General features: G+C 39.8%; 1 protein-coding gene across 1 annotated transcript in view; it reads left to right on the forward strand.

Moving 5' to 3' along the window:
• Positions 1 to 18,127: 18,127 nt before the first annotated feature.
• Positions 18,128 to 21,412, forward strand: part of LOC307154179 (stonustoxin subunit alpha-like) — a 46,488-nt gene continuing 43,203 nt past the window's right edge. The window contains exon 1 of the mRNA XM_079898943.1: positions 18,128 to 18,223. The gene's annotated coding sequence lies outside the window, so the exon portion shown is untranslated. The remainder of the gene's footprint in view (positions 18,224 to 21,412) is intronic.

Consider the following 21,412-nt stretch of genomic DNA (forward strand, 5'->3'; position numbering starts at 1 on the left):
TATCATTTATTTCACTTTTAATTTTATGGTTTTTTTTAGATATATATTTTTATTTTGGGATTTATTGAGATACTGTGAGAATGAAGGTCTTTGATGATCGTGTGAGACAGAGAGACACTCCACGCTATAAGATCAGACTCTCCAGTAGTTCTCCTGTTCTAAATAGAACTAATTATAATTATCCTCTTGCAAATGCACGGGATCGTGCTAGAAACACAGATGTTTTTCCCACAGAAAGGGGAAGAAACATGATTAGAAATTCCGAATTGTTTGATCACAGAAATGGTCGCAATAGAAGGGATTTCAGAAACACGACCACAGGACACAGGACTGTGTCCTCGCAGAGGTCTAGTGTGTTCCACAATGAGGAGTTCGGACTGGTTGAAAACCCGGATGGGTTTCCCAGTCACTCTGAGCGATATGAAATGGTTGAAGGCCCAAACAGGCCTCCCATGAGATATGAGTTGGTTGCAGCCACAAATAGGGCTCCCAGACGCTTTGAGATGGGCTCGGGCCCAAACAGGCCCCCCATTAATTATGTCATGAGTGCAGGCTTTCAGAAGCCCCCCAACAGAAGAAAAAGACAGAGAAGAAACAATAGTGGAAAAAGACGTGGGATAAAACCACCAAGTAGAACTCCTCCTCCTTTCTTTGACCAGAATGAACACGCACAGCGTGAATTTTTTGAAGACAACGTCGAGGAGGATGGTTATCTTCCTCGACAACAGACTCGTTACTCGAGTTACTCTCGTCAAGATTCGAGACCATCAGTACAATTTCAGAGAAGAAGCTCTACTTACAGTTTTCCTCCACGTTCTAATTCGAAACAACACAACAACAACAAAAGAGTCTCGTTTGTAAATCGGGGGGGAAAGTTTAGAGATATTGAAATCTCGATCGACAGAAATATGGCCACGCAGCAAAAGAAAAGAGATAGAACCCCTCGGTATTTTACTCATAGAAACGACCGGACCGAGGAAAGAACTCGATCGTCCACACAAAAGAGCGATTACACTCCAGCCCAGCCAGTACTAAAAAACACAATGAAGTGCTTCTACGATATTATCAGGCTCGTACACCACTTGAACAATGTAACGACGAAGGTTACAGACAATCAACCAGTCACCTTTCAACGACTCACGCGGTTACTCACTAACACGATTAGACCAGCGTTTCCAGGTGAAGAGGTCAAAACTAAACTCGAGGGTAATGCCAAAGATTGGGCATTCAAAACACAGCTCATCCTGGAGCAGCATTATGAGACCTTAATCGAGGAAGCGTTACAAAACATCCGCACACAGAGTAACCACCACGAATGGCCTAAAGCATTCGAGATAGCTACTGGCTGGGCTAGGAAGAATTTTTATGCTCGAATCACTACTGGGTCGATACAGCAGGCGGAGGCCCTCATTATGGCAGAGAGGCCAGGTCCTTCTTCTGCACTGGGAGCAAGGGTGACGCGGGCCCCGACCTATGCAGAAGTGGTGTCTGGAGGTGTACACACCCCTGCACAGACCACTAACATCCCGAAAACACCACCACGAGTTTTAGAAACACCACACAGAGAAACACAAATACCACCAAGAACAATTACTGACCCACTGATTCGACCCCCCACGATTACGAACACAATTGAAATTCAAACTTCGCCGGGTCTTTTAACGAGAGGGGATTGGACGCTTGATGAAGCAGTCCCTCGAGCAGACACTCGAGAATTGCTCCAACCCACACCGGTTGTCGAGCCACAGGCCATAGAGGCCTTTGTACCCCCTCAGGTCCAAGAGTTGGAGAATTTGAGAGTTACTGAGGCCCCTCTCATCCAATTGACGGAGGCTCTCCCCTTGGACCAAAGACCTAGCAAGAAGGCCCGCAAAGAGAAACATTGCACAGACTTTGTGCCTCCACTGGGGGTGACCACACAGGTTCCTGCCCCTGCTGAGGTGGTTCGGGGTTTAAGTTTTGCCGACCCCCAGCAGGTGGAGGAACCTGTAGTGGCTCTTTTAGCGCCCGCCAGTGAAGATGATTCTTACCCCTGTCCTTTCCAAAAAGAGGGCTCAACTCACTCTAGTGATCTACTTTTTTCAGAACACTCTGACCAGCAACTCGGTGCGTCGGCGTTACTCTCCGGGTTTTTAGAGGAAGCTGCTCAACAAATCGGGGAATCGGACATCCGGGAAACAGACTCAGACAGTTCGTCACCAGAACCACTTAGATTGGCTCCCATATTTAGGCCCACAACACCAAAAACACTGGGTTCCGCAAGCAGAGCTCCCAGGCTGCCTCCTTCTCCACTGGGGTTACCCAATCGACACATTAACACGAGACGCAAATTAACTGACTGGAGTCTGAAAATTAATAAGAAATTCGTTATAATCGGAGACTCAAATCTAGCGAGATTCCCAGCGTCCAATTGCCCCGATTTGCAAATTGAGAGCTATCCGGGGGCCAAAATCCATCATGCTGGCACCCTCATTGAGAAAGCTGTCTTTGAAACCATGCCAGACAAAATGATTGTGGCATTCGGATTGAACAATAGACAGCAGAGGTACAGAATGTCGGCCACAACTGAGTTACAGAGAGTCTTCGCCATCATCAAAAAGAGAATCCCCGGGACAGAGATCCTCTTCCCGCTGATTAATTTTTCAAGATCACTCCCCCAGGGCGAACAGAGTATTTTAGAGCACCTCAACACACACATCAAAAATCACATGAGCTTTATTCCTTTACTTCCTTCTGCACTCTTTCATGTTGAGAACGATGGGGTTCATTGGAGACCAACGACGGCGAAGGCGATTCTCGAGCTCTGGATGACATCTTTAAACTGTCATCCAGCACAAGCCCAATAGGAGGCTCCAACAAACTTATTATTAACCTTTCGCGGTCATTGGTCCTCAGCAGTGAACAAAATTTAGCACTGTCAAAGGGACTTTCTTTCATTCCCACCCCACTTGGTTTCAAAACACAAAGAATTGAGCTTTTAAAAGATCTACAAGAATACCATCGGAGAGTTAAATTAGAGACCTTTTTTGAAGGGAAGAAAAGTAATAAAAAGAAACTTCCTTTCACTCATCCCTCAGACTGGACACCTGCTCTATCCAGTCTGCCCAAAGAGATTTCTAAGCTGATTACAGCCGATTTGTATGCTTACAAACACATCAATTGGGGTTTAAAAGAAAAGACTAACATGTCGGAAAGAGAAAGAAAAGCATTATTGAGTCTACAAAGAAATAGGGATATTGTTTTGAAACCAGCAGACAAAGGAAGCGCTACTGTGATTATGGACAGGGAACAGTATATCTTTGAGGCCAACAGACAGTTAGCTGTGAGTGAACATTATCGTTTGTTAGAAGAACCGATATTTCCAGAGACCATGAGTGAGATTAGAGAAATTTTAGAAGAAATGTGTTTGAAGAAAATCATCAGTGGAGCACAAAAAGAGTATTTGGCAGGAGACAGTCTTCCTAGACCTAGAAGGTTTTACTTACTTCCTAAAATTCATAAGGAACCTAAGAATTGGAGCATTCCTCATCAAGTGCCCCCGGGGAGACCGATTGTCTCAGACTGCAATAGTGAGACCTATTACATTGCAGAGTTTCTTGAGCATTTTCTTCACCCTCTTTCTATCAGACACCCCAGCTATCTAAAAGACACCTATGACTTCATCTCTAAAATTGGCAGTTTAAAAATTCCCGCGGATGCCCTTTTATTCACAATCGATATCGACAGTCTATACACAAACATTGAGACCACGGTAGGCCTAGAAGCCGTCAAAAAATTCATGAAAAAGTTTCCAGATTCCAAAAGACCAGATGATTATATTCTAAAATTACTCGAAATTAATTTGACTAAAAATGATTTTGAATTCGACTCCAAATTCTATTTACAAGTAAAGGGCACCGCGATGGGTAAAAAATTCGCACCATCTTACGCCAATATTTTTATGGCAGATTGGGAGGAGACTGCACTGGCTTCGGCAGAAAAAAAGCCGTTCGCCTATTACAGGTTTTTAGATGATGTCTGGGGGGTCTGGACTCACACAATGGAGGATTTTATCGTGTTCACTGATTTATTGAATGCACACCAAGCGTCTATCAAAATCAAATTCACGGTCCACGAGTCGGAGGTCAATTTCCTTGATGTAGTGTCGTATAAGGGTCCCAATTTTTTCTCTCTTCTGGGAAATTAGATTTCAAAGTGTTCTTCAAAGAGACTGACACACACGCACTCCTACATAAACACAGCTTTCATCCCAAACACACTTTCAAGGGAATTGTAAAATCTCAATTACTAAGGTTCAAACGTATCAGTACGGAACAGAGCTCTTTCCTTTCTGCTACAAACACTCTTTTTCAAGCACTCAGAAAACGTGGATACTCACGCTCCTTTCTAAGGCACATACTCGGTACGTTTGATAGACCCAAACCTCTTGTTGACTCTGACACGTTGAACAGGAACAAAATTATCCCCTTGGTGTCGCACTTCTCCAGCTTCAGTACACAGCTCAATCTGGCTGTCAAATCTAATTTTCTACAGTTCATGTCACCTACCAAGTATTTGCAACAACACAAACCCATTGCAGCCTACAGAAGAAACAAAAACATCTCAGATCTTTTGGTACGAAGCAAACTTTCCAAACCTCTCTGTAAGGGCCGCCTGGGTAAATGCAAATACTATACACCATTACTATGGGTAAAGAACAGATTCAATGGCCAGATTTTCAAATTGCCTCGTTCCCTGTCACACGAGTGTGTGAATTGCATTTATCTCGTCTACTGTCTTAAGTGCCGGAAACAGTATGTAGGCCAAACCAAAAATGAGCTTAGAATCAGGGCCTACCAACATGCACATAATATAATGCATAAATTAGAAAAACGTAGGTACCTGATTCAGCACTTCTTGATTCATGGCCTAGACTCCTTCCGGATCACGGGACTCCAAACTAATCCACAATGGTCCCTAAAAGAACGCTTGAGGGCGGAGAGTAAGTGGATTAAACGTTTGGACTCCCAATATCCAAGGGGCCTAAATGAGACTTCGACTTGAGATTTTTTTCTGCTGTCCTTTCCTACCTTCTCTACTTTGTGCTACCCTCTTAGCCAATTCTTTAGTCTTTATTCTCCTTTTAGAGCCACACACACACGCAAACACTAAACCTACCATCAGTAAACCCTGTGGCACTACCCCGGGAGGTGCATTCAGCCATGGTCCTGACACCTACCCAATCTAACCCTAATGTATGTACACCTGATAGTCATAACACCTACCCAACCTAACCCTAATGAAGGTACACCTGATAGTCATAACACCTACCCAACCCAACCCTAATGAATGTACACCTGACGGAAATAACCCTCCAAGGAGGAGCCCGGGTTATCAACATAAGAACATCACTGTCATGGAAACGTCATGAGATGGGAATGAAGGGTTTGGTTGCACTTATTCAAAATGAGACTCAAAAGGAGACGATGATGTTGATTATTATTAATAAATATATAAAATATAATAAATATAATAAAACACAAATATAATAAAATTCCAAATGAGATACTAGGTGAGTGGGGACGTGCCCTTGGGATTGGGGTCCGACTTGGACAGACTTGGAGTGGTCAGTGGAGGTAGGGCCAGAGCAAAACCAGACTCAGACCTTAGGTCTGGGGCTTGGATCTTCATTTCCCCTAACCCTAACCTAACCCTAACCCCTGGGACTCTACCCCTGGGACTCTACCCCTGGGACTCTACCCCTGGGACTCTACCCCTGGGACTCTACCCCTGGGACTCTACCCCTGGGACTCTACCCCTGGGACTCTACCCCTGGGACTCTACCCCTGGGACTCTACCCCTGGGACTCTACCCCTGGGACTCTACCCCTGGGACTCTACCCCTGGGACTCTACCCCTGGGACTCTACCCCTGGGACTCTACCCCTGGGACTCTACCCCTGGGACTCTACCCCTGGGACTCTACCCCTGGGACTCTACCCCTGGGACTCTACCCCTGGGACTCTAAAAAAAAAAAAACATACAATTAAAATATACAAAATGAACATATTTGTTTATTTTTCTGAAAACAAAAAACAACACACTTTTACAATACAACAAAATGCATTACAAGTCAATCAACAGCATAAATACAAAACATTAACATCTATACAAAAGGGTAAAAAAAAAAGGACCATGAAGTTACACAAACTTAAGCAGGAATACAAAACTGTACAAAGTGAAACATCTAAAAAGTTGAAAGTATGAAATAAAGTATGAATAAAGAGGCAAAAGAGGATGAATGGAGAGATGTGGAGCTGGAGAGAGTTGTGACAGAGGGAACCACCACGGAGGAGATAACGGAGGCAACAGTAAGGGAGAACATGGCAGGAGTTCCCAACATGCTCACCAGGATGTAGGGCCACGGCACAGTCGATAAAAGAATAGGTGGACCTTTGGTAAATGGGCCAGGCAGAAGCCGTGGGACAACCAACTCAGATGGAGCCATTAGAGGTGGGGACCTAAGCAGAGCCGAAGACCCAAGACCACTGCACTGGAGGGCAAAGGCAGAACCATAGGGGTGGAGGGACAAAGCATAGCCGTAGGATCGGAAGACTGTGGTGGAAACAGGGTGATAACTGACCAATGTGGAGTCAGAGGGATGAGGGAGCCCGATACAGCTTGAGTGATAACTGCCTATGGTGGAGTTGATAGGTCGACAGAGTGAAAGTTAAAGTCCGGGGCTTGGCACTAAGACAGAAGATCAACACCTATTAAATGCTGGTAATCTGAAAGCCAAAGGCGGACCCAAGGATTAAAGGGTGGCCAATGAAGGATGAGCCAAAGGGCTGAAAGGAGCAAGCGGACACAGGCCCCATTAACTAGATGGCATGGGTAGAGGAGGTGGGAGAAGGAGCAACAATGAGAGGCTTCATGCTGAGTAGGAAGGAAATCAGCCTGGACTGTCTAAACAGCTGGAGGGAACGGCCAACACAGGATAATGAGAACACAAAATAAACCAAAACAGAATATAAACCTGACAACTACTTTAAAATAATAAAAAAAGAAAAAGAAAAAGAAAAAATAAAGAAAGGGTTAGGATTTTACAAATAGGGTATTACAAATTACACAAAGTGGCATATGGGCACAAGTACAATCATTAAAAAGGGTAGAAACAAAAAGGCTTTAAAAAACAGAACATTGAAACAGAAATATGGACCATAAACCTGTGATGCAGAGTCAGAGACGTTCAGATCCATTTGCAGTATATTTAATAGAGAATGGTCAGACAGGCAGTACTCAGAGAACAGTGCCAAGAATGTCAAAGGGAATCCAGAATCATAAACAATACCAGGCAGAGGTCGGGACAGGCAGCAGATGAAGAAACGAGAATCAATAAACAGTCAAGGGTCAGATAACAGGGAATCAATCAATGTAGAGTAACCCTAACCCAAACTTTACAATATTAGAAGGCGCAAACAATGGCATAAAAGGCAAACAGACAATGCAAGAAACAAGTGAAATGCATTTAAAAACATTAAATAAAGACCTGCATATACCATAAATGCAAAGACACAGACCAAAAAAAAAAAAAATTCACAAAATAGAAATAAAAAGGATGAATAAAAAAAAAGGGACAAAGACAAACATAATCTTGAATGGAACCAATTAGTACAAAAAAAAAAACAAAAAAACAAAAAAAAAAAACCTTAAGAAAAAAACAAACTTTGTCTTTGTGAGTGGGAGGAACACCCATATATTGTAGCTTAAGTGACTTTGATATGCACCTGCAGTTGATAGACTGTTGGGTTGCAGGGTTGAAACCTATCCTGGGCAAGTCCCACACACCCAAGTCCAACTGTTGAACACTTAAAAAGAAAGTTCTCCACATTCATGAAAGTTCATGAAAATTAATGAAGTAGCCAGTGAACCCGATAGCCATTCCATCAAGGAAAAAAAAAAAATTCAAATAGGTTAAATGAAATCGCAGCATCAGATAAAAATGCAAATGGGTACAAGAGCATAGAGAAAAATCACAAAGCAGAAAAAGGGCATAGTAAGACAGCCACTAATACTAACACACAAAAGGCAGTCAGATAATAAAAACAAGTGCATACATATACAACATACACAAACAGTAAAGACAAAAAAAAATGTATGCAGTACATTTCAATGCAAAATACAACCTTTTTGGAAAAATAGCAATGGGCATAAAATAGTCAATGGGACAGGGCCACAAAACAGCATAATGGCTAATAAGGCAAGGAGCATAAACTAAAGATGTATTGAAGACATTAAATCATAAACAAACAAACAAAAAAAGGCTAGAAAATAATGCAAAAGACAAGAGCAGTCATAAATGCAAATGCAAAGACAAGGGTTAGGAATATAAATACAAAGATGGGAAAATGCACAAATACAAAAGGGCCATTGAGACAGCAGACATAGACAAACAAATCTTAAATTGGATACATGAGGTGAAGGCATACATACAAAAGCAGCAATTTCAGGAGTATGGTGTTGTACAAAGCAAATTACTTATACAGCTTTATACAGTATAAATAAAAAAAAGGCATTAGGGTTAGGTAACATTTGTAACACAGTAACATTTGTGTAAGAAGTTGGTGAGATGTTGAATTTCAGCCAATAAAAATGCAAGCCCTAAAAATAAAATGCATTAAAATGCAAGCACGGTTAATGCATTGCATTTTTTTTTTTTTTTTTTTTTTTTTTTTACAATTAGTGCATTTCGGCCAGCTTTGTTTCAAACACATTTGTCAATACTTTTCTATACATGCATAAGGAAATACAACAGGCAATAGTAATAATACTTAATAATACTAATAAGTCAATACAAAAATTAGGGCTGTGAAACAATAAATCGGGATTAATCGCATCCAAAATAAAAGTTTGTTTACATAATATTAGAGTTAGGGTTGTACGGTGTATAATTATTCTGTATATATAAAAATAAACACCTATGCGTGTATATGTTTAAGAAAAATTTGTTATAAAAAAAATTATGCCATATAAATAAATTATATATATATATATATGTCAGTAAATCCAGTTTAACAGAGAACAGCTACAGCAAGAAAACTAAAAAGAAAACTAAAAAAACCCAGAAAACTAAAAAACAGTGTGAGGTGCATTAGGACAGGTTTAATAGAACATCAAGTGCAGAGAATGATCAAAGGAGGCATAATGATAAACACAGATTTCTCTTCTAGATTTCTCCCTTTGATAACATTCCAAGGACTTAAACTGGTTGACAATTTTCAAGTGTGCCACTTTAACTTGATGTGCATAGCATAACTTGCATCAAAACATTGACTAACTTTGTTTTCACCAGTTTCAGTTTGTACAATTTCCGGAATTACAATAGCCAGGATGCTTAAAGGAGAAGTTCACTTTTAAAATGAAAATTCTGTCATCATATACTCACCCTCATGTTATTTCAAACCTGTATGAATTTATTTCTTTTGCTGAACAGAAAGGAAGATATTTAGAAGATTATCAGTAACCAGACAGTTTTTGGGTCCCAATGACTTCCATAGTATATTTTTTTCCTACTATGGAAGTCATTGGGACCCAAAAACTGTCTGGTTACTGATAATCTTCTAAATATCTTCTTTTCTGTTCAGCAGAAGAAAGAAATTCATACAGGTTTGAAACAACATGAGGGTGACTATATGATGACAGAATTTTCATTTTAAAAGTGAACTTCTCTTTTAACGGAGGACAAAATGGCTCTTTAGTTCGATTATTACTTTTTAACCCATTCTGATCCAACACTGTACAAAAATAACTTGCATTTAAATTAAAACATTTAAACCATTAAACAGAAATTAAATTTGTGACAGTCAAAGGATGTGCTCTTAAATGCCTACTGGGCAAACTATTAAATAGTTCAATATTAAGAACAAATAAGTTCTTAATTTACATGTTCAAAAACTTAAGTGAATCCAAACCCAAAGGAATCAAAATAAAACAAGTCTCTTTAACCTTTTAGGTACACAAAGACAAAGTCCTTATTAGAAATGGATCAGATTCAAACTAATTTTGAAGAGCTGTGGGATAAACACCATTCAAACTTTGTGTGGGATGTACTCACCCTTTTCCAGTAGCAATGAAATGAACCAATTCCTCAGATTTACACATCATTGGTGTATAAAACAAGCCACAATTACACTAACAGGAAAAATAAAAACAGATAACCAGTGAAGACCATAAAAACACAAAATCAGAAAAATAGACAAACACAATATATGCCAAACCTGGACAGTTCCTATCCTCAGACAGTTTGTAATCTCTTGATGCAGCTCATCACAGTCCTCAATGAAACAACTCTTGATTGGGTCAATACATTTAAGTAGAGATGGGATGGTTGATACCGGGACTCCAATGCGGTTTTAAAAGCACTATTGTATCACACACTGTATCGAAATGACAATACCACATGATTGATGACGTTTGAAGCTTTGAAAGTAATGCAGTATCGGATGGTCGGGACAGCTGGTTTAAAAAACAAAAACAACAACACTACACTTCCCTAGAACACAAGTTATATTTCTTAAAAACAGAACACTCAAAATATTTGATCACATACTTGTATATTTTACATCATTGATCAATATGTGAATCTGTTGACCAGGATACACATCATATTGTCATGGAACAGAAGGATTCACACAGATAAAGTGGATAACAGGGTTTTAATTGCAGAAGTATTATATCACAGCGATGGAAAATAACTGAAGAACATAGAGTACTGGATTAATCTGGAAGTTAAAGAGTCTTATCTGATGTATGTTCTGGACTGACGACTGACGACTGACGACTGACGACTGACGACTGACGACTGACGACTGACGACTGACGACTGACGACTGACGACTGACGGTATCTCAAAAGAAAGGAGTCAGGTAGAGTTCTCTGAGGGAACAACGAGACCAGACAACGGTGAACTGCAGAGGGAAGAGTTTAATAGTGCTGGATGATGATCAGTGAAGATTGGTGACAGGTGAAGGTGATCTGTGATTGGGAAGTGCATGCAGGTGAGGGCCAGGGAGGATGATGGGAAATGTAGTGAGGAGGTGGTGACTAGCTGGAAACCGTGACACACATGAGTTGTGGCCTCATTGACACAAATTAATTTGCTGTGGGATAAACGCCATACGAGCTCTGTGTGGGATGTAGCTGATTTTTACTCACCCTTCTCCAGTGACAATGAAAATGCCACAATTAGACTAACAGGAAAAATAAAAAACATAAACCAGTGAAGACAATAGAAACACAAGAACAGAAAAATAGACAAATACAATATATACCAAACTGGAGGGTTGTTCAATAAACAAGATTAAAATACAAGCCAGGCTTATTTTGGTTAGTCAGACTTATAGTCGGTTGATTCTGTTTCATAAAGCAAACTTAAAATAGTTCAAACTTAGTTACTCTGACAGTTTATGCTGGGAAACTAACCTGGGGTGCGTTTCCCGAAAGCATCGTTGGCCAACTATGGTCGCAAGTTCATCGCAATGTCCATTGAACTCTATTGGTAACGAGGGAACTTGCAACCATAGTTGGCTAATGATGCTTTCGGGAAACGCACCCCTGGTCCAGGTCAGACTATCTGTCAGGCTAAGCCTGAGTTGTTACACAATAACATTACCACTAACACTCTCGCATTCCATTGTTTTAATTTATTAACCACTATCAGTCCAAAAATAAATATACAGTATACAGAAAATAAACTTAAATAAGGCTACAATGATGTAAGATTTAATTAGATTGTTTTTAAAATGTATGAATACATTTCTCTCTGGTTTTGTTTGGCAGCTGTAAATGGCAGATTTTTAAAGCAGATGTTTAAATCACAAAATTTAAATAAATAACAAAAGCACAGACTAAATTTTAACTGGTAAGATGAAGCTGAGCTTAGTAATTGGCCTACCATATATAAGCCTACATTACCCCATTACAATAGTCACTTTACAGTTATTGCTATCATAAAATAAACACTTAAGTATGGCCGAAAATCAATGACAAAAAGAATCGATGCTGGCGCGCGCTGTAAATGACTTTCACAAGAGGATAAAAGATCTACACGTGATGAAGCGGGAACTCGCGAGCTCATTCAAACCCTGCGCGCCCTGATCATTCCCCACACTCTCGCGCTTGATCTCTTCTCTCCTGCTGCTTCGAACACTTTTATTTTTGGCAGTCGAGGGGCGGGACTTACTGTTTTAATAACCTCAAATGTCATTGGTTACTTCCCTTTTTCCGGAAGTCAGTTGTGATTGGACGCCTGTCCAATGACCCGTTATTCACTTGACTTCAGACATGAGACATCACTTAATTTGTTTTATTTATTTATATTAATGTGTAATGTGATTTAATGCATTGGTAATATAGAATAGATTCTTACCAGATACTTTATTAACAGGAAGTCTTACTAGTGATTGCATTGTGTTGTTAAAAGATATTTTCAGACATTTCCATGATTATTAGCATTGTAAATCTACCAAAATTCTTATACATTTTTACGTAATATAAATGGTTAATTTTATTTTCGATTAAATGTAAAAGGGGTTCTGGCTTTTTTTCAAATTAAAGGGGGGGTGAAACACTCAGTTTCAGTCAATCTCATTTTAATCTCGAGTACCTATAGAGTAGTATTGCATCCTTCATATCTCCAAAAAGTCTTTAGTTTTATTATATTTATAAAAGAAAGATAGGCTGTACCGAGTCTTTCCGGAAAAAAAGCGAGCGGCTGGAGGCGTGCCGTGTGGGCGGAGCGCCGATAGCTAACAACACACAGACATTTGAAGCAGTTTTACTCACCGCCTGCGGTTCCAACGCACGACCGTGAACCTTTATCGTTGGGACTGCTCCATCCTTAAGCATTAGACGATCTGCAAATCCGCTGTCGAACTGGGCCTTGTTTATAAAACCTATGCAATGAAGCACTGCCGATGATTTCCTGTTGAAGCGTGTTGATGTGTGCGGTCTCGCTCTCCTCTGGTCGACGTGTGCGCGGGCGCGCCTTTCCAAAAGAAATGCTCATATAAGGAGTTCCACTCTCGTCTACGTCATTAGATCCACGATCGAAATAAAAAACAGCTGAAACTTGTACCAACCCGGAAGTAAGATTTTCGGCACAGAAATTCTCCGTTATTCGTCCAAAATATTTTTTTTAAACTTTGGCCATGTTTAGTCAAGTCAAGTCAAGTCAAGTTTATTTATATAGCGCTTTTCACAACATAGGTTGTATCAAAGCAGCTTCACAGTAATAAAACAATACATCAATGTTTGTTTCTAGTGGAACGTCCACGTTTGGTAATGCTGATCAATAGTATCGTTGATTGATTAATTAAATTAAATATTCCCAAATATCCCCAACTGAGCAAGCCAAAGGCAACAGTGGCAAGGAACCGAAAAACTCCATCAGGTGACCTAATGGAGAAAAAAAAAAAAAAAAAAAAAAAAACCTTGGGAGAACCCGGGCTCAGTCGGGGGCCAGTTCTCCTCTGGCGTTTATGAACTAGAGGTCGGATTTAACTGTAAGATTAAAAGTATTATATGAATGCCTGGCTGAAGAGATGCGTCTTTAATCTAGTTTTAAACTGGGAGAGCGAGTCTGAGCAACGAACAGTATCAGGAAGGCTATTCCAGAGTTTTGGAGCTAAATGTGAAAATGCTCTCCCTCCTTTGGTGGATCTGGATATCCTAGGTATGACCAAAAGCCTCGAATTTACTGACCTTAAAGAGCGCAATGGATTATAGGGCGATAGAAGATCGGTTAAATAGACTGGAGCTAAGCCGTTTAGGGCTTTATAAGTCAGTAGCAATACCTTGTAATTAATACGGAACTTTATAGGTAGCCAATGTAGTGATGATAAAATTGGTGTTATATGATCATATTTTCTTGATCTAGTTAGAACTCTAGCGGCGGCATTTTGGACTAACTGTAGCTTGTTTATTAAGGATGCAGGACAACCAGCCAATAAAGCATTACAGTAATCTAGTCTCGAGGTCATGAATGCATGAACTAACTTTTCTGCATCAGAAACAGATAGCATATTACGTAGCTTAGCAATGTTTCTAAGGTGGAAAAAGGCTGTTCTTGTAACATATGAAATATGATTTTCAAAAGACAGGTTGCAGTCTAATATAACACCCAGGTCTTTTACTGTAGAGGATGAAGTAACAGGACATCCTACGATGTTAAAGTTGTATTGTAAGAGGTTTTGTGGGTGGTTTTTTGAACCGATGATTAGTACCTCTGTCTTGTCTGGATTTAATAAAAGAAAATTGCGCGTCATCCAATCTTTTATATCTTTAACACACTCTGTCAATTTGGATAATTTAGCATTTTCATCTGGCCGTGATGAAATATAGATTTGAGTGTCATCAGCATAACAATGGAAACTAATTCCATGTTTCCTTATAATATTTCCAAGTGGCAGCATATATATTGAGAATAATAGAGGGCCTAACACAGATCCCTGCGGCACTCCATAGTTTACTGGAGTTATGATTGATTTTTCTCCATTTAAATAAACAAAATGGTAGCGGTCAGATAAATACGATCTAAACCAGCTTAGTGCTTGTCCTTGAACACCAGTATAATTTTGTAGTCGATCTAAGAGTATTGTATGATCTATAGTATCGAACGCAGCACTAAGATCAAGTAAAACTAGTATTGAGATACAGCCTTGGTCAGAAGATAAAAGTAAATCATTTGTAAGTTTAACAAGCGCAGTTTCAGTGCTATGATGCGGCCTGAATCCAGACTGAAACTTTTCATAGATGTCATTTTCTTGCAAGAAAGAGCCCAGTTGAGCGGACACAGCTTTTTCTAGTATTTTAGACCTAAAAGGTAGATTTGAAATGGGTCTATAATTTGCTAGATTATGTGGATCTAATTGTGGTTTCTTAATGAGAGGTTTTATAACTGCCAGTTTAAATGTTCTTGGAACATAACCTTAAGATAAAGACGAGTTAATAATATTGAGGAGAGGCTCCTCCACTATAGGTAACACTTCTTTCAAAAGTTTAGTTGGTATAGGATCTAGTAAACATGTTGTTGTTTTAGATGAAGTGATACGTTTATTTAACTCTTTTTGTTCTATAGTTGTAAAGCATTGTAATTGTTCTTGCGGGGTGATAATTGAGGCTGAATTATAAGACGCAATTGAGGATTGAACGTTTACAATTGTGGTTCTGATGTTTTCTATTTTCTCAGTGAAGAACTTCATGAAATCATTACTACTAAACTGTAACGGAATATTTTGTTCAGGAGACATCTGTTTATTTGTTAGTCTAGCCACAGTGTTAAATAAGAACCTAGGATTGTTTTGGTTGTTTTCTATTAGTTTGCGGAGATGCTCAGCCCTGGCCTCTTTTAGGGCCTTTTTGTAACGTGACATACTGTCTTTCCATGCGATTCTAAAGACCTCTAAGTTAGTTTTTTTCCATTTACGCTCTAAATTACGGGTTTCTCTCTTTAGAACATGCGTAGTATTGTTGTACCATGGTGCTTTACTTTTCTCTCTAACCTTTCTTAATCTAATGGGTGCAACAATATCCAATGATCCAGAGAGAATGGTGCTCATAGTGCTAGTTAATTCCTCAAGTTCATCTGTTTGTTTAGGTTCACTGAGCAGCTGAGACAGATCAGATAAGCTATTTGAAAAATTATCTATGGTAGATGGAAGGATTGTTCTGCCTAATCGATAACGCGGCGCAGCATGACATATTACAGGAGTACGTAATATGCAAGTTACCATGTAATGGTCAGTGACATCGTCACTTTGTGGAATGATATCTATATCGGTTGGATCGGTTCCATGTGATATAATTAAATCGAGTGTATGATTAAAACGATGAGTTGGTCCGGTAACGTTTTGCTTGACCCCAAAGGAGTTTAATAAATCTGTAAACGCAGCCCCTAGCGCATCATTTGAATTATCTACGTGGATATTAAAGTCTCCAACAATTAATGCTTTATCGAAATTAACTAATAGGTCTGAGAGAAAATCTGCAAACTCTTTTAGGAAATCAGCGTAAGGCCCAGGCGGTCTATATACGGTAGCCAAGGCTAGAGATAATAGGGATGTTTTTCTAGCATCTAAGAGCGTAACATTTAGTACAAGTACTTCAAATGAAATAAACTTATAGCCCGTTTTCTGAGTAACATTGAGAATATCTCTATAGATTGTTGCAACACCGCCGCCACGACCAATCAGACGGGGCTCGTGCTTATAGGAGTATCCTGATGGAGTAGACTCATTTAGACCGAAATAATCATTTGGTTTAAGCCAGGTTTCAGTAAGGCAAAGTACATCGAAGCTATTATCTGTGACTATTTAATTTACAATAACTGCCTTAGGTGTGAGTGATCTAATGTTTAGAAGACCTAGCTTTAGAAATTGTTTTTGATTACTAATAGCAACATTTTCTGGTTTAATAACAATTAGATTTTTCCTAGATCCTGCAGTAGATTTATTATTTAATCTCACTAAACGGGGAATAGACACAGTTTCTATGCAATGTTCTACACAATTTATATCAGTTAAATTGGTGCAGCAGAGACTATGATTTGGACTTTTGGTTACTAGTCAAAAGGTATTTAACATTTTGGAGATGTTATCTGACAGAAGATCCGATCCGAATCTGCTTGGGTGTAAGCCATCAGCACGGTAAAGCCTAGGACGCTCCCAAAACAGATTCCAATTATTTACAAAGAGTAGTTTCTGCTCATTGCACCATGACATTAACCATTCGTTTAGCGCGAATAATCTACTAAACTTTTCATGCCCTTGTCGGTACGTGGGAAGCGGTCCTGACACAATGATCGTTATATCAGGCGATGTGCTGCGTACCGTATCGATCAGATTCCTGAAGTCTTTCTTCAGAACTTCCGTCTGGCGCAGCCTGATGTCGTTCACTCCCGCGTGCAAGACCACAGTTCCGACGCGCTCGTTATCGTTCAGAATCTCGGGAACGCGAGCGGCGATTTCAGAAACACGAGCACCAGGAAAGCAGTGACTATGCACCTTACTTTTATTTAACGTACTTGTCTCTCGTACTTGTGCTTGTCTCTTTTTCCCAAATTTGTTTAAACTGTCTTTATATACCAATACATAATTATCGAGTGTCTGTAGTCCTCTCAGGGCTGCAATAAACACAGCTACTTATTTCCATTCGGAACGAATGAAATGATTGGCTGGGTGACTGTCACTCTCCCTCGCTACCATGGCTACCACCCCTGCCGCTACAGGAGCTGCCCACATGGCACACCCGCAGGAGGGGAAGAGGCATGGAAGCTAGGAAGAATCACAATTATGGCAGAGAAAAAGTGGGAAAAAGTTTTTTAGAAAAAATCTGCCTACCCTGCCTCTAAGCCTTGTAGCACTATTGTATCACACACTGTACCAATGCTTGTATCGAAATGACACTACCATATGATTGATGACGTTAGAAGCTTCGAATGTCATGCAGTACAAAAAAAAATTAAAACCTCATCCGATGCATAAAAAGGGAAATGATTATTGAGGAAGCATTATTTAAATGATTTAACACTACACATCCCTATAATATAAATTATATATATATTAAACAGAACACCTAAAACATTCTTCTCAATTACTTTAATTATGATCACATACTTGTATATTTTATATCATTGATCAGTATGTGAATCTGTTTACCAGACTACTCATCACACGAGTTTTGGCCTCATTGGCACAAATTATATATTTCTCATGTCTGTGAGGCATGTAGCCTATACGCTGAGTTTTGGTTCATTTATGAGACGAGCTTCAGTTCACGTGCAATGCAAGTGATCGCGCCGGCGCCTCCATGCCCTGATTATATTGTCTGCTATATTTGCATATGTATTAAATCCAGGTGGGATATAAGATAACATAATCTGATACAGAATATAATGTATATTGTAGGCCTATATGCAGGGGCAGACTGGGACAAAAATTCAGCCCTGGCACTGTAGCCACACAAACACAAACACAGTATACTGCCAAAAATGATTGTATACTGCCAGAAAGCATTTCAAGGTCAAAAGGGGCAATGTCCACTGGGCCACCTCCCCTCCAACCTTTCTTAACATTTCTGAGAACACTTTTTTCTGACAACACACTTTTTCATGAGACATTTCCTCAGTAGCAGAACTTAACTATAACTACAGCCTCAGACTTCTTACCATATCAGGAACAGAGACTCCAGGTAAGATGTGATTTTAAAACAATATCAACAGGCAGTGTCAGTGTGTTTTGGAGTAAAGGTTAAGAGAAGGTTAATACAATGCTCAGCAAATCAATCTACATGTTCACTGAAAGAAAAAGTTAAAGCAAGTTTTCAGAGGATAGACATTAGTAATTGTGAAAATATTGTAATATCTCTGTAAAGCTGCTTTGAAACAATCAGCATTGTTAAAAGCGCTATATAAATGAAGATGACTTGACTTGACTTGAAACCATGAAGTTGAAACTCGAAATACTAAAAAGTGCAAAGTTGTATTTAACTATTATATTATCTTTTACCTTTTATATTACTGATATGTGTGTGTGTGTGTGTGTGTGTGTGTGTGTGTGTGTGTGTGTGTGTGTGTGTCCTGTGCTAGCAGAATGAGTCAGAATGTTAATTCTTCTTAATATCATTAATTCATCTTTCTCACTAGGATACGTACTAAAAACCTTTAAGCTGGCTATGATTAAACCGCTTGTTAAAAAAACGCAACTTGATCGTACAGAATTAATCAATTACAGGCCGATCTCAAATCTACCTTTTCTGTCAAAGATACTAGAAAAGGCGGTATCCTCACAACTATGTTCCTTTTTAGAAAGAAATGATATCTGCGAGGATTTTCAGTCAGGATTTAGACCGTACCATAATAAATGGTAAAAAAAAATGAAACAATAAACCATTATAAATGATTTGCACTTATCATCCGATCATGGTTGTATCTCTCTATTAGTGTTACTCGATCTTAGTGCTGCATTTGACACCATCGACCACAACATTCTTTTAAATAGACTCAACAATGATGTTGGCATTAGTGGAATTGCACTAGCATGATTTAAATCATACTTATCTGACCATTATCAGCAGGGGTTAAATTGGGATTTATTATGTGGGGGGGGGATCTCCCTAGGGGGGTCCGGGGGTATGCCCCCCTCTGGAATTTTATTTGAAAAATAAACCATTAAATGACACTTTCTGGAGAGTTTTGTGCAAAGAAATAGAGAAATTGAGTCTTACATGATATGTGAAAAACTGCAAGGTTAAGAGCATATGCTTTGCATTGTTGTAGTATCAACAGGTATTAGGACATTTAGCATTTACATTAATCAGTCATCACTTGATTACACATTGTAATACCTTGTTATGATATAGTGACCCATACAATGTGCCAAACATAATGTGCCACATGAAGAGACAGTGCAGCATATGACAGTAGCAACAGCTGAGAAGATTTGGGTCTGTGGTGACCAGGTCCACCTCACACAAACTTCCTTCTCCCATTCTCTCTCTTTACTAAAAGAGAAACCCACTCTAAATCCAGCACATCTGGAAAATTACAGTATTACAGACCACATTGCTAGAACTGCCCGGTCATGCAGATTTGCCTTGTACAACATTAGGAGGATCAGGCCCTTCCTTTCAGAGCTACACAACTCCTTGTCGATGATGACGATCCATAACAACAGAGCCTAAACCAATGAGAACGTGGGACAGTGATGACGATCCATAACAACAGAGCCTAAACCAATGAGAACGCAGAACAGTTTTGATGAAACATAACAACAGAGCCTAAACCAATGAGAACGCGGGACAGTGATGACGATTCATAACAACAGAGCCTAAACCAATGAGAATGCAGGACAGTGATGACAATTCATAACAACACAGCCTAAACCAATGAGAACACAGGACAGTGATGACAATTCATAACAACACAGCCTAAACCAATGAGAACACAGGACAGTGATGACAATTCATAACAACAGAGCATAAACTAATGAGAACGCGGGACAGTTATGACAATCCATAACAACAGGGGGTAAACCAATGAGAACGCAGGACAGTGATGACGATACATAACAACAGAGCCTAAACCAATGAGAACGCAGGACAGTGATGACGATTCATAACAACAGAGCCTAAACCAATTAGAATGCAGGACAGTGATGACAATTCATAACAACACAGCCTAAATCAATGAGAACGCAGGACAGTGATGACAATTCATAACAACAGAGCATAAACTAATGAGAACGCGGGACAGTTATGACAATCCATAACAACAGGGGGTAAACCAATGAGAACGCAGGACAGTTATGACAATTCATAACAACACAGCCTAAACCAATGAGAACGCAGGACAGTGATGACGATTCATAACAACACAGCCTAAACCAATGAGAACGTGGGACAGCGATGGCGATACATAACAACACAGCCTAAACCAATGAGAACGCAGGACAGTGATGACAATTCATAACAACACAGCCTAAATCAATGAGAACACAGGACAGTGATGACAATTCATAACAACAGAGCATAAACTAATGAGAACGCGGGACAGTTATGACAATCCATAACAACAGGGGGTAAACCAATGAGAACACAGGACAGTGATGACAATTCATAACAACAGAGCATAAACTAATGAGAACGCGGGACAGTTATGACAATCCATAACAACAGAGCCTAAACCAATGAGAATGCAGGACAGTGATGACAATTCATAACAACACAGCCTAAACCAATGAGAACACAGGACAGTGATGACAATTCATAACAACACAGCCTAAACCAATGAGAACACAGGACAGTGATGACAATTCATAACAACAGAGCATAAACTAATGAGAACGCGGGACAGTTATGACAATCCATAACAACAGGGGGTAAACCAATGAGAACACAGGACAGTGATGACAATTCATAACAACAGAGCATAAACTAATGAGAACGCGGGACAGTTATGACAATCCATAACAACAGGGGGTAAACCAATGAGAACGCAGGACAGTGATGATGATACATAACAACACAACCTAAACCAATGAGAACGCAGGACAGTGATGACGATTCATAACAACACAGCCTAAACCAATGAGAACGTGGGACAGCGATGGCGATACATAACAACAGAGCTTAAACCAATTAGAACGCAGGACAGTTTTGACGAAACATAACAACAGAGCGTAAACCAATGAGAATGCAGGACAGTTTTGACGATCCATAACAACAGAGCCTAAACCAATGAGAACGCAGGACAGTGATGACAATCCATAACAACAGAGCGTAAACCAATGAGAATGCAGGACAGTGATGGCGATCCATAACAACACAGCCTAAACCAAACCCCGGCCAACAAATGGCTTTGGGGGATGTAACACCGCCAGT

The sequence above is a fragment of the Squalius cephalus genome (assembly GCF_949319135.1).
Source record: "Squalius cephalus genome assembly, contig: scaffold_97, whole genome shotgun sequence".
In the NCBI taxonomy this organism is placed as follows: Eukaryota; Metazoa; Chordata; class Actinopteri; order Cypriniformes; family Leuciscidae; genus Squalius; species Squalius cephalus.